A 14,696-nucleotide genomic window follows, 5' to 3' on the forward strand; every position below is an offset into this window, starting at 1 on the left:
TATGTACGATGCCTTTAAAAAAAGTGGCTTTTACAAGTTTTATGAAATGACAAAATGTGTAAGGTTTTGTTAAAAATAGCATATAAACGATTATTCTAGCTACAATGGGCTCCCTTTTCTTCAACTAAGAGTTATAAAACCAGGGAATATTAAAGAAGATTCTAGCTATCATTTTTAAAAGTGGAACTACATATTATGGGAGACACAAAGCTGCAGACAAAAATGATGAGCTTGTGCCAAGTTATTCTCTTCCATAATGTGGGAAACTTGTGAATATTTGCAGAGAGAGAATTTGGGCCAAAAGTGAAATGAAATGAAATGAAATGTGGCAGGACTCAGTGTTGGCCTGGACACATCCAATAACCAAAGTAACAAAAACTAGACAAAACAAATGGCCAAGGCAGTGTTTTTTGTCTTGGAATACAAATTACAGCATGCCATTGGTCAGTTCACAGTTGACTGTGTGCCTTAAGTGATAGTTTTTGCAAAGTAATCAAGGGTTCAAGCACTCCCAACAAGACAGTGGGCAAATTCTAGGCATCTTGAGTAAAAAAAATATGTTGGATATTGGACAAGCTGAAATGATGATGATATAAGGAACCTCTAATGACCCGTATGAAATATGTTTGTGGAATCAGTCCAGTTTGAAGTTCAGAGGATGAAATCTTGCCAAATGTCCCATTATTGTAAAAATAGCCCTAATAGTATGAAGGTCTCCTCCTTCAATAGCAAGGGTTATTATGATGATTTGCTGGCTCTTATGGAACAGTGCAGTTACATTTTTAAATGTTTTCCCTATAGCTACAAGTTTGGAGCATTTGTTTTTAATGCGAGTTGAAATGAATACAGTAGATAACACAAGATCACTCTTACTGTTTTTAAAATGGGGTCATCATCCATTTCAAATAGACGAGGCAAATCAGGTTTTATCCTTCAGGAAACACAAAAATCTCAAGGGCCTGATGACTGCACCCATTTAGAATTGTACTTGAGAGCTGTGAATGAGGGACATTGTTAAGTAAATGTAACCACTGCTTTCTGTATGACATGCTTTTAAATATTTTTAAATACAACCATTGTATTTTCCCTAGTAAAATATTTTAATAGTGTAATACATGGGTGTCAAACACAAGGCCCGCGGGCCGAATCCGGCCCACCAGCCCTCGTCATGTGGCCCGTGTAGCCGCCGCCGGCCGCCGGCCTTCACCTTTTATTCTCGCTCTTTTTTTTTGACACAAGAAAGCCGCCTCTTCAGCACATGCGCGGCAGCCTACAAGCCAGAGAATGTCTGCCCTCTAGTGGCACCGGCCGTTCTACACAGGAAACCTCCACTTTACATGCATTCAGGAAACCTCCACTTGTTTTTATATTGAGCGCATATTGAGTCCTATGGATACAACCGGCCCTTTGAGGGTGACCAAACTGCTGATGCTGATGCCCCCGATGAATTTGAGTTTGACACCCCTGGTGTAATAGCTAGAGACATGTGAACCTAAGTCCTGTGAGAAATTTCACCATGATTTATCTATTATTTTTTAAAAAGATCATCAGAAATACTAGTGGCTTCAGTGATTTCTGCCTTATTCTTTCAGTTATTGTTAAGGAGATTATTAGCTTGATTCTGCCTCTCAAAATACAAGATTTTCACACAAACTCTTACATGCACTGTAATAAAATCAAGCATATTTGGGTACTTTCATTTATTATTCGAGGGAACAATCAGTAACATATAGTTTATAAAATTTCAAGCAGTTTTGTGAAACAACATAAAAATGGGGTGAGGAAATACCCACATTGTTACAATTTATGTATTTTTTTTACCTTGCCCTTCTCATGCACATAATTTACAGCAAATAAAGAAGACAGTGAAATAATATTGAAATAAAATGCAGCAAAATATAATACAATGGAAGCAGACGTAACAGATTTTTCAAAAGTACCTAGGTTTAATGGGATAAGATGGTCTACAATATTGGTGCAGCCACAGTGAACTCCTTATCTCTTTTAACAGCCATCCTTGCTTCAGTCATAATAAAGAGAAGACTGAAACAACCAACTTAGCAGGTTGGTATGAGATTCAGTGATTAGGGCTGGCCCAAAATATTTTGTCGCCTGAGACAAATACAATGTCAGTGCCCATTCTGCTGGTGGACTGGCAGCTGAATCTTATCTCAGCTCTAATGACACCTCCCCCTGTAGGTTAGTTTAAGGGGTCACATGATGGGCCATGTGACATAACACCTCTGTCATTCACCACAGACAGCTGGGGAGCTCTCCAATGTCTACTTGAGGCAGCTGCTTCACTCTGCCTAATAATGATAGAGCCAGCCCCCAGAAGTGCTCCTTAGGTAACAAGTTAACTTTAAATTAACTTTAAAGATAATTACCATCAGTTTGAGTTGTGCCTAATACTTTAAAGGTGTTCTGTGTATGTTTCTATTCCAGCCCATTTTAATGATTGAGGCTATGTCACATTAGTGGCTTTAAACCCAGTGGCGTTGTGTTCTCCCGCTGCATTTTAAGTCACTTTTTCATGTTGCTGTTCATACCAGAGAGTAGTTGGAAGGAATGTTTTGATCCATTACCATTACTTAGTTTGTTTTCTCATACTGAACTCCAATTCACTGACGCTCTTGTGTGTGCATGCACTTCTACAAGTAGCCTGGAGAGCAACAACACGAGAAAAGGCCTTTTCTGTGGTGACTCCCCGTTTGTGGAATGCTCTTCCCAGGGAGGCTTGCCTGCCACCTTCATTACATATATTTAGGCACAGTGGCGTAGCCTCAGTTACTGGTGCACAGAACCAACCCAACCCTTGCTGATGGAGCAAAGTGGGGCTGCCTGCCGACCCATGCAGGGGGGAACCCAGCCAGCTGATTCGGCATTTGGGTGGGCACAGAGAAGCACTGAGTCATGCTGGGGGTGACTGGTTCATGCCTCCACAAAAAATTGTGTGCCTAGGGCTGCAGCCCCATCCCCAGCACCCCCTCGCTATGCCCCCGTTTAGGGACCAGGCAAAAGTGTTTATAACCAGGCCTTTGGATGATTGAATGTTCTATGTCCTTTTAAATGTATTGGTTGGAGGAAGGTTATTGGTTTGCTTTTTTATTTTGCATTTTGTGTTCTTATTTTGTATTTTCATATTGTGAACTATCGTGCGATCTTTGGATGAAGGGCAGTATGCACATTGTATTATTCTTATTTTTAATCAGCTGGAAGCTGGGTTGAGGGAAAGTGAAGCAAACAGAAGTATTTTTCAAGAAGCTATAGGATACTTATGGATTGGGTACTTGGCTTCAAACACTTTCAAAGAGTCTGAGCTGGAGCCAGAATAAGCAGCAATGTGTACGTGCATAGCCTGTGTCTATGAATGGAGATCCATGGCCATATTAGAAATGTGAATATTTTAACATTTCAAATTCTAAGAACCAGATATAAATTAGAAACCATCCTGTCTGTGCTTTGTGTGCCACAGAAATGTCAAATACAAGCCAAGAAGATATGGGTCGAAAAGGGAAATGTGCCATTCAGAATTGTGACCCAGCAACCCTGTTTTTGCCTCACATCTGCTATATAAAAAAAGTGAGAATTTGAAGCTGAAATGGCTTTAGGAAGCATAACATATGCTGATTTGATGCGATCTTTATAATTTTACCTGTAAATCTGTTAATCTAGGGCAGAGGTGGGGACTCAGGGACCAAATGTGGCCTTCCTGTCGTCTGTGTGGCCCTCAGAACTCTTCCCAGTCCACACATCATCTCCTCAGGCCACACCCCTTCTTGGTCCTGCATTACTTTTTGCCCACCTGGAATGTCTCCTTTAACTCTGATCAAGCCTCTTGCTTATCTGGATGGAAGATAGAGGTGGAAACTAGTGAACTGTACAAAGGTAAATTTTACATTCAGTGCTCTGCCCATCGCTGGTATGTGGCCCTCAGAAGGTTGTGCAGAAAGGAATGAGGCTGTCAGACTGAAAAAGGTTCACCACCCCTCTTCTAGGGTATAATGAATATCAATTATATATGAGGGCAGTACATTAAAGTTGAAATGTTAAAAATTATAACATAAATAGTCTTAATGTATCCCAGGGTGAAGCTTTGGTTGGATGCATAATGAGACGCAGCACTAGATCTTTGATCTTCTGTAATGCTCGTTTCCTGACTTTCCACTATGACATGAACCATGGAACAAACCATAAAACAGGCAGACAGCGCAATCCCTTCCTGAGCCAACCAGCGGGGTTTAATTTGGTCTCACATCTCACTCCAACACCTTTCTATCTCCATGCCTTAGTAAGGTGGCTGGCATTGCCTTTCACACAAACACTGCTAGGACACTTTAAAAATTAAGTAACACTTTAAAAAGTTTTAAATAACTGAACTGAAACAACCGTGAATTTTGTCTCCAAATGGTTGCGATAATGACAAAAGAGTGTTTGTCCTTCTGAGCCAAGAGAAGTTTGGCAATTTACAGTAAGTTATCTCATCTGCATTCTAGCCTTTAATTTGATCACGTGGTTTGTCACCATGAGAAGAATTTTCCAGACTAGATATTTTCTTCAGAAGCAGTACTGCAAAATGACATGTTATTTCTTACCGATTGAGTGGATTGCACCTCTTATGTGGTAGTTCAACAGTGCCACTCCAAGGATAATGGCAGTTGACAGGGACTATAACACTGATTTAGAATTAGTGCACAAATAAAGGGATTCTTGCTTTGGGCAATATTACTAAGTAAACTGAATAGAAGGAAAATCTGATGCTTGGAAAGGGCAAATGGGAGTTACACAGCTTGTAGTTTACTATTTTCTATTACTGTGATCTATCATTAGGGTATTATATTGCAAAGTTTTTATTTCTGGGAACAAAAACAGTGCCACAGGCAACAAAGAGGCTGCTATGTATCCAAGCATCCAAATAGCCTTTGAAGGGAAAATGGGAATTTCAACTAGCCAACCAATTACCGTTGTTTTTTTCTTGCTTGGTAATCTAAATCTCCTGAAATAACCAAATGTGTTTCTTTTTGACATAAGTACACTTTACAAACTACAGTCATACCTCTAGTTGCGTTCAGGTTGTGGATTTTCAGGTTGTGAACACGGCAAACCCAGAAGTGTATACTTCTGGGTTTCACCGCACGTGCAGAAGCATTCTTCGTGCTTCGTGCATGCACAGGAGCGCTCTATTTCATCATGCGCAGAAGCGGCACCCTACTTACGGACTTTTCGGGGTGCGAACGGCACCCTGGAATGGATCGCGTCTGTAAGTAGAGGTACCACTGTATAGTATTAGAAGTTTCTTCTAAATTGTCCGACCTTGCCAGAATTTTTCCTGGAGATTAACCTTACAATAAAATTTTTCAATATGCTTGAGATGCCAGCCTTACATTCCCAGGTAAAACTTGTGCACTTGTCATCCTATGTTGATCTTCTAAGAGAGCCCTATTGATTTCAGGAAAGTATGCATAGGATCACAACCTTGATGTGTTTAATTTTGGAGACATTCAACCACAAGGCAATTATTACTGCCATTTGTATATGTTATACATTTGATTACACCTAAGCTGACTGGATGGCAATAAGAGTAATTTTCCATTAGCTAAATTTAGAAGACTGAACACTCATAAAGTTAAGCAACTGGTGTATGTGTTACTATGAGACTGTAGCCTTGATAACATCAGAAAGAAAAGGTAACACTGAAAATTGCTTTCCATTGCTATAAATACTCCTGGAAACAGACCTTGAGCAGTGATGATTCTGCAAGATTGATTTCCTGTGCCTGTGTCTTTAGGGCAAGGAGGTTTTGTTTACAATTACAAATCTTTTTAAAAGTTATTTAAATAGATTGAATATCAGTGTTCTTTTGTGCCCATCAAATACGTGCTTTTCCCACTTTGCTAGTTTCTGAGTCCCACAAAATATTAACAAAATATTAATATTAAAATGTTAACGCACCAGAAAATTGAGCCAGGAGAGGTGACCTTTTGGGCTCCAGGGTTAGCAAAGAATTAGATTAGTACGTATCTAATATCCCTCTGTGGATTGCTACAGAGTGTGATCTGCAGCCACAGGCTGTGTGGTAGTATGTAAGGTAAAGGTAAAGGACCCCTGGACGGTTGAGTGCAGTCAAAGGCGACTGTGGGGTTGTGGTACTCATCTCGCTTTCAGGCCGAGGGCTTACCCTCACTTTCAGGCTGTGCTTGTCCACAGACAACTTTCCAGATCATGTGGCCGGATCATGTGGCCAGCATGTCTAAACTGCTTCTAGTACAGCAGAACACCGTGACAGAAACTAGAGCACACAGAAACGCCATTTACCTTCCCGCCGCAGCAATTGGAGATCACTCCGTCACAGGGATTTGAACTGCCGACCTTCTGATCAGCAAGCCCAAGAGTCTCAGTGGTTTAGACCACAGCACCATCCGTCTCCCATACATACTGCGTGGTGGTATGTATGAGTTAGTAAGACCTTTGGTAATGGATGAGATCAAGTGTACTCCATTGGGTAGTGTTTAGAATTTAGTTGTGGAGTAGTCGAATTCAGATGACCTCAATGCTTCACCACAGCTTCATTTCTAAAATGACATAATTGGCCTCACTCTCAAGAGATGTGGCAGAGAATAATAAGCATTGCAAATCATTTTGCGCATGAGGAAAATGTTAGGAAAATGATTAATATCAACTCCTCTTCTTTAGCAGATTTTGGGCAACTAGGAAATGAAAAGTACAGACCGAATGTAAGAAAAGTAGGAAAATGCTGTTCTGCGTTGTCAGGATTTTCATTGCCTCTTGCTCAGTCACTGTCTCATATACTTGAAGTGATGAACAGTTCTCCTTTCTTTCTTCACCAGATCATTGATGCTAACTCCTACTTTATAACAGCTGCAAGCATTCTGTGCCTGCTTTTTTAATATAAAAAGTAGAGAACCTATCTAAAAAGCCCAGCTAGCTCCAACCTGCTGTTCAAGGCTTTTTGTGAGGGACTAAAAGAAATAATATTCCTTTCCTCCTGAAAAAGATGTTATATTTCACTTCCAAAACAAAACCCACTCCTGTAAATTGCCAGCTGAGTTCATGGGGTATTACTTCTAGGAAAAAAAACATCCAAGAGGAAAAGAAGTGTGTGCAACTGTTGGTTTGAGCAGCTAGGAAAAGCAAAATGGGTTTTCTTTCTTTTCTTTTTACAACAGAAATTTTTAATTAAACTGCCAATGCTTTAAACAAATGGCTCAGTGATAAAAGTACTTACTCCTTTTCCATTACTTGTTTAATTTACATGGTGCTCTGTGGATTTTTGCTTCACAGAATGAAATGGACATATACAGGCTAAATCAATATTTCATGTGGCATTCTGGCATCAGCTACTTCTTAAGCAAAACATAAAGTAGTCCCTGGCCAAAGATGCTGTTTAACTGTGTGGCAAACATCAGCTGGAAAATTACAGAATTTGGCCTCCAGCAGGGATATCCAGTACATCCTGAATCCTGCTAATCCCAAACTTACTTTAGAAAGAAAGTTTATAGTCCTCTTACTTGGGTAAAGGCAACATAAGCTGACAAATGCGTATTTCTACTGAATTTTAGGCTTTGCAGGGTGGTCCTGGAAGTCTCTGTATAGAGGCAATTCAGTATGTAAAAAGTGGGTGTTTTTAAGAGGTGAAATAAATGAAATGATACGTGTTGTGCACATATGATAAAGAGACTTCAACCAGGGACATTGCTAGGTATGTAAAGGACTGAGGCAGAGGCGCATGACACAGTAAGAAGTTAGGGATTATAGATCAAGCGTTGCTTACCTCTCAACCATTTTTAGTTCAAAACATGACCCTAGCCTGGACATGACCCTAGCCACAAATCCTTCCACAGTGGGGACAAAGATTTCTGGGTGGGAGTTGATCATAGTGAGGGTTTGCCAAACGTGCCTTGCTCTTAGCACGTTTCTCCCTTTTGTCCTGAGTTCTAGCATCTTCAAAGTCGATGACACCTTTGGTAAAGACTGGTCTTCAATTGGAGCATTCTCAGGCCAGTGTTTCCCAGTTGTTAGTGTTTATATTACATTTTTTAAAGATTTGCCTTGAGAGAGTCTTTAAATCTCTTTTGTTGACCACCGGCATTGCACTTTCCATTTTTAAGTTTGGAGTAGAGTAGCTGCTTTGGAAGGCAATCATCCGGCATCCGCACAACATGACCAGTCCTACGAAGTACCTGAAGGATTCATTGGCAGTAAAAGTTGGGGTCCTGGCTAGATCCAATTGGCGCTCTGTGCCTGCCACAGAGCTTTTATGAGAGCTTTGGCCTGTTCGTATCCCATGCTGAGTAGAAAACCTGGAGAGATGTTAGTTGCCACAGCCGTTTTCTATGTGGTTTGAAAATCATCATTCATAGTTAGTGGGGGAAGGCCAAGGGGAAAATAAAGATAGTCTGTTGGCATTCCTAAAGTCTGCTGGGATCTCCTCTCTTTCCCAGAATTTTTCAATGAGCTTGTGTTGTGTAAGTTCAATTCCTCCCACTTTGAAGACTTCGGCAGGTATCCCACCAGGTCTGCTGGCTTTGTTGTTTTTCATTTGGTTAATAGTTGTACACAACTCTCCCAGATTTGGAGATACTGCAAGCTCATCTCTAATTTGTTTTTGTGGAATTTGTGGGAGGACCTCAGCAGCTACAGGGGAGTTGTGGTTAAGGAGATGCTGGTAATGTTCTTTCCAGTGCAATGCAATAGCTTCTTTGTCTTTTAGAAGTTTGGTACCGTCTGTTGAGTGTAGGGGGCATATGCCATGATTTATTGGCCCATAGAGCCAGCTCCACATCAGCCTGCTGAATTTGCCAATGACAGGCTGGCTCAGAAGCCAGGGCACACACTGGGGATGGGCTTGATGGAGCAATCAGGCTTCCCTCAGGTCTGCTCCCAGGGGATTTAAAACTATCCATGCTGACCCCCGACACCCAGCTCTCCTTTCTTGGATCAATCCACCCATCCACTCTATTATTATTGCATTTCACATATTGATTTGGCTTTGCTATGGTCACCATATTAGCAGGGCCAGGTAGGAATTTGCCTATCAGGCAAATTGGTTATGGCCTGAAGTTTTGCCTACCTCATAGCAATCATTACAACTTGGGCAGTTTAGACATTGGGTAACCTTAGTCTTGGATGGGGGGGGGGTTGTACCCTCTTCTTCCCCTCCATAAATAGGGTATCCTGATAAAGGGATCCAGGAAGGAGTTGCTTCTGTCCATATGCCCAGATGGGGGCTTGGACCTCAGCATTCCTCTAGGCGGCGATCACTGTAGGGATCCCCCTATTTGAAGTAAGACATAGGAATCACTACTGCCGGGTTGACCCTTGATGTCATTTCTGGCAGGCATTTCCATTTCTTAATATTTAATGGAGGTATCTGTTTAAAATCCTTCAATCTTAAACCAGAACACACCAACGTTTCATAGCTTAACCGCCTTTAATGGTATTAATATTTGTACCTGAACATGTTCTACCCTGAGTTTTCTGTAATGCTGTTTATTTAGTCTATGAGGCAACAGATAAAAATGAAATTCCACTGTCAGCCAATTTATGGGGTTGTTGATTTGAGAATTTCTATTAGTCCACAGTAGGATTGTGTATGTGTGTAAAAAAAACCCAAAAAAAAAAAAAACCCCTCACCAGGCATGGGTTGATTGTGCAAAGCTCTAATTCTCTAGAGTCTGCGTTTCCCTCTTAATATTTTTTCTTCCCAGGGTATTCTTTTTTAATTTGAGAATAAAGAATAAACATTTTCGGGAGAAAACTATTCATACTATGATATGACAAATATTGGTCTCCTGATATGATCAGCACTCCATATAATCTGGGCTAAAATACAACATTTTGAACAATATGAAAGGAAATCAATGTGTCATTCATTCTGAAAAATAATATATCTTCTGCAATGCCTCACAATATTTTATTTTCCCTTAAGCATAAGCATATTTGTTATAGTAAAACAGTGAAGAAACAGGAGCGTCAACAAACAACAGAAATGATTTGGGGTTTTTTTCATTGGAGGCAATTGCACAGGCCATCTGTTGAATTTAAACTGGTCCCTGCCTCACTTCTAGTGCCTAAATGATTTAGCGGTTTAATTTGCTTGTTTTGTGAAAAATTCCCTTTTTGGCAGGCAAATATGCCACCATAGATTTGTGAAAGTGGCTGAAATTATAATGAAAGTGTTCTTCAACCTTGGCTCCCAAGTAGTTGTTGGCATCCTCAGGCAACTCATCCAATGATCAGGAATAATGGGAGTTGTAGTCTAAAATATGGGGAACCAGCCTACATCACTACAGGTCTCAAACTGATGTTCCCTGTGACTAAAGGAAATTAATCCCCCCCCCCACAAAACTATGGGTAGAATTGTTTTTTTGGGGGGTTATTAATCAAATTCATAAACTCTGCTGCTTTTCACAATTTAGTCAAATCACACATCCATTTATCTCGGGGGACAATGGAGGCATGCACCTTGGGGTGAGGTCAAACTGTTGGAAGCTTGCTGTCAGGAAGCACTAGGGGGAGACGCAGCTTGATGGAGGGGGAATGAAATCAGCGTAACACCAAGGATCCAGGAGAGCAAATGGGAGAAGAGGTGGAAGGGCTCCGGAATTCTTCCTTGGAAGTCAGTGAGGAGAGCCCTGGTCCTCCACTACCCACGCCCTCCTTGCGCAGGAGACTCCCGCGCAATGAGAGGCGGAGACGATTGGGAGTCAAACAACTCTTATGCTGGCAACGGTTTAAGAAATGCCCAGCCTCTGCTTGAAGATCTCCAGTGTTGGAGAGCACACCACCCATCTATTGGTTCCATTGTCAAACTGCTCAAAACTTCCAGAGGTTTCTCCTAATAGAATTTATTCTCAAATAAGTATTCATGGAATTGTGATCTTTCTTGTATGGTAATGAAGGCATGCACCATCTGTTCCATCAACTAAAAGAATCCTTTTCACCTGAATCCTTTTTGCCCTTTACAGACGTGGTACAGTTGCCATGAAAAGCTTCTACACTGCAGATGTAATGTACAGAGCAGTTGGCCATGATGACTGTCATCATCACTGAAGGAGGCCATGTTTACACTAGATATTGCCAGTGACATCTGATGTGGTGTAGAAATGAGAGCCAACACATTATGGATGAAAATGGTTCCATGTAGAGTCTATTTCAAGTAGTCTGCACATGGCAATTATAATATGTATCCAAAACCAAGTGTGATGGTGAGATTGTTGCTATTCTGCAAATAGTTCACTAGTTAGTTTATTTCTATACCACCTTTCAGCCAGAAAGCCCCCCCTCCCCAAAAAACCCAGTTTAATACAAATGCAAACATTTAATACAAATACAAAATTCAAACAATTGAACACAACTTTCAAAAAATGAATGCAACAAAATCCTAACACCTTAAAATCTAAAAACCTAAAGCCCAAGGGTAGTCATCCCCCAAATGTCAGAGGTAGCAGGAGCAACTCCTCTATACAGTGCTCTCAGGCAGGGCGTGGGAAGGACATGATAGGTGGGAAACCTTTCCCCCCATACTAAGCCTTTGTTTTATCCCCACAGTGGCAAGATGCTTTAGCTCCAGCTTAGGTACTGTAAAATTGTCCACGCCACATGTCCTCATGGATAAAACAGCATGGAGCAATTCACAATCCAACCTGATACGCATTCTGTGGATAGTCTGTGTGTGTAAGGATAGACAAATTGATCTATTTCTAGTCTGCATCACTTTCAAATTTTCATCACCATTTTGTTCTGCTTCTACAAATAAAAAAATCTGCAAATTACATCTCCACAAATATTCATGCTGAGATTTGTATTTCTACCATGTTGTTTCTCTCAAAATATCCATTTTAAAACATTGATACATTTTTGGAGCCAATAACAGTCCACATGAGGAAATTTGGGTAACTAATATGGCTAAGGGATGCCACTCAGATCAGAATATGTTAAGATTAGCAGAGATAAAGCATTGCTATTTGTGGGTTGATAACAGATTTATTAGTATTTTAACTATCTATATCCCTTTCATATACTACTTTAGGGTTGTTGCTAGTGTCCCTCCCTCCCCACTGCAGTTAATGGGAAGGAATTAACAATGCCATCTTCAGGACAGGTGTAGATTTAGGGCTTTGTTGGGGGTTCTGGGAATGAGGAGGCATATCATCCTGTAGATACATGGTCTCCCCTGACACTCCCCATTTACTGCTGGTAACACAGCAACAATAGCAGAGCCTTTTTCTGCCGTACTGAGGTGTGTGCCAAATCCCTCTCTTCACTTGTGGACCTCCCTCTCCACCAGCAGAGAGGGAAATCTGTTTTTCTATATTTTAGGAATATTTCTTCCCTACTTCTCTGTATAATTTGATTTTAAAAGTCATTTTAAAAATACCTGATTTGAAATTAAAATTATTTATTAACTTTTAAGGCATTTGTTACCTGAAAGGGATATCACGTAATTGTAACTACAGCGCCATTTTTGGTCTTCTTCCTTCTTCATGGCATGATCCCAACCAGTCAATTACCATGTAGTGCACATAATAATGTTTTGGCATTACTGAGCAAATCAGACTGGGACCAACGAAGTCACTGAATCTAAATAAACTCTCCCATTGACTTTGAATTGGGAGAAAAGAAAGAGAATAAATGAGTCTGTATGTCTCAGGCAACTGGTTGATGTTGACTTGCTGTGCTACTGGTTTCATTTTCTGCCCATGCAATCGTCCTAAGATTCGTTTCTTTTTTACCTGTTTACTTGCACCCTTGCACTTTTGTACCCCTTCATAAAGGTGCTCAGTTGAGCATCCCAAAAGAATAAACATGTTTTATGGGAATTACAAAGCATGGAGTCATTTAAGTTAAGCACAAGTAATTATTAGCAAGCTTTTCTGTTACACATTTTGATCCAAGTTGTGGCTACTGGCAGTAGAGCCATTTCCTCTTTCTCTCCTTTGGGAGGAGCAAGAGTGTAACTGCAGATAAATAGTAACATCCATAATAATTCATGAGTGCACATACAGCTTTTAAAACCTAAGAAGAATGCTACCAAGACAAATGGAGTAGATCTGTCAGACATCATAAAACAGCATTGTAGACAACTTTTTCTAGACTTCTTACTAGCTCTGCCCGCCTGCCTGCTCATATGTATTTTAGTCATTTGTGGTCTGTGAGAAAAAAAAGGAATGGAAAAGAGCTAATTTTGTGCAGCTTCTCTCCGTGGTTGCCTCCAGATGATTCTGAATTCTTAGAAGCATCCATGGAAAAAAATCTCTAAAAAGCCTGAATTTAAAGTAATACCTATTTTTAAAGGCAAAAGGTACTACATAATCAAAGAAATACTGATTTATTCCTCTGTATTGAACTTGGATGATAAGGAAAAAACCCCTCTGATTTCTTTAAAACAAAGTCTCAGCCATATTTATTTACATAGGAAGAGCCTACTGGATCAGACTAAAGACCCATCTAGTTCCACAGTGAGAAGTGCCTCACAAGGAGGACATTAGAGCAATAGCAGGCTCTTGTTAACAACAACAGAAAAAACAACAGCAACTTATTCATTATAACCCACCCACCTTGCCGGGCCTCCCCAGCCACTCTGGGCAGTTCCCAACAGAATATATTAAAAACACGAGAATATTAAAACATTAAAAACTTCCCTAAACAGGGCTGCCTTCAGATGTCTTCTAAAAGTCAGATAGTTGTTTATTTCTTTGACATCTGATGGGAGGGCATTCCACAGGGCGGGAGCCACTACCAAGAAGGCCCTCTGCCTGGTTCCCTGTAACCTCACTTCTCTCAGTGAGGGAATCGCCAGAAGGCCCTCGGTGCTGGTCCACAGGAACTTCTTTTATACCACATCTGCCTTCATAAGCCCTTAAACATGGCTACCTGCTGGACCCTTAGACTCTTCTTAGACAAATCAGTCTTCTGTACAATATCATTGTCATTCCCATGGCAAAGGTGTTATAAAGGATGTTTTTATTTTGTTTTCTTTTGATTAATTCTGAGTGCTATTGTAGTAACTTTTTCTGTAAAAGTTGCAATCTAGCACTCAGTGAACTGTTTTTCAGCGTTCAGGAAGATGAAGCTAGTTACTCCTAAAAACATAAAACATGCCACATATATTTATATAAAATACTTTAGTCCTGACAAAACCAAATTTAGCAACGAAGAACAAAACTACAGTAACAGAACACCAAAAAAGAAAGGAGGGGGAGATTATGAAAAGATGATTTATAAATAAACTTTTCCTCAGTTCATTTAGTAGGTGCGCATCTTTAACTCTTTTCTTAATAAGTGATCTTCATAAAAAAGGTCTCCCAAAATTGCCCATACCATTGTAAATTCAATACAGTTTTAAAAGATACTGTGTTTACTGCAATTTGCTTCTCTTAATGAGGATGCTGCAACTTACTGATTTCCTTTGTGAACAATTGCTTTAAAATAACCAAGGAGGATACTTTTGAGTGTTGAGGGTGGGTATGTGGCTAGTTATAGCTTTAGTCTGAGCAAGTATTTCTTATCAGAATAGTTGTACTTGGCAGCAAGATCAAAATATATATAACATACCTGCTCCAAAAGTGTGGCACCGCCAGCACCTGTCCCTCAAAAAGTTATAAATTCTCCCTAGATTTATTGGCGTTAATTACCATCTGAACTGAATTTTGTGGAAACTTTCCTTACGATTA

At 40.3% G+C, this 14,696-nt stretch overlaps 1 protein-coding gene across 8 annotated transcripts in view; it reads left to right on the forward strand.

Annotated features, from left to right (window-relative positions):
* Positions 1-14,696, forward strand: part of ESR1 (estrogen receptor 1) — a 205,528-nt gene that overhangs the window by 51,676 nt on the left and 139,156 nt on the right. The gene's annotated exons all lie outside the window — the stretch shown is intronic.

The sequence above is a fragment of the Podarcis liolepis genome (genome assembly GCF_965112155.1).
Source record: "Podarcis liolepis genome assembly, chromosome: 3".
NCBI classification, from domain to species: Eukaryota; Metazoa; Chordata; class Lepidosauria; order Squamata; family Lacertidae; genus Podarcis; species Podarcis liolepis.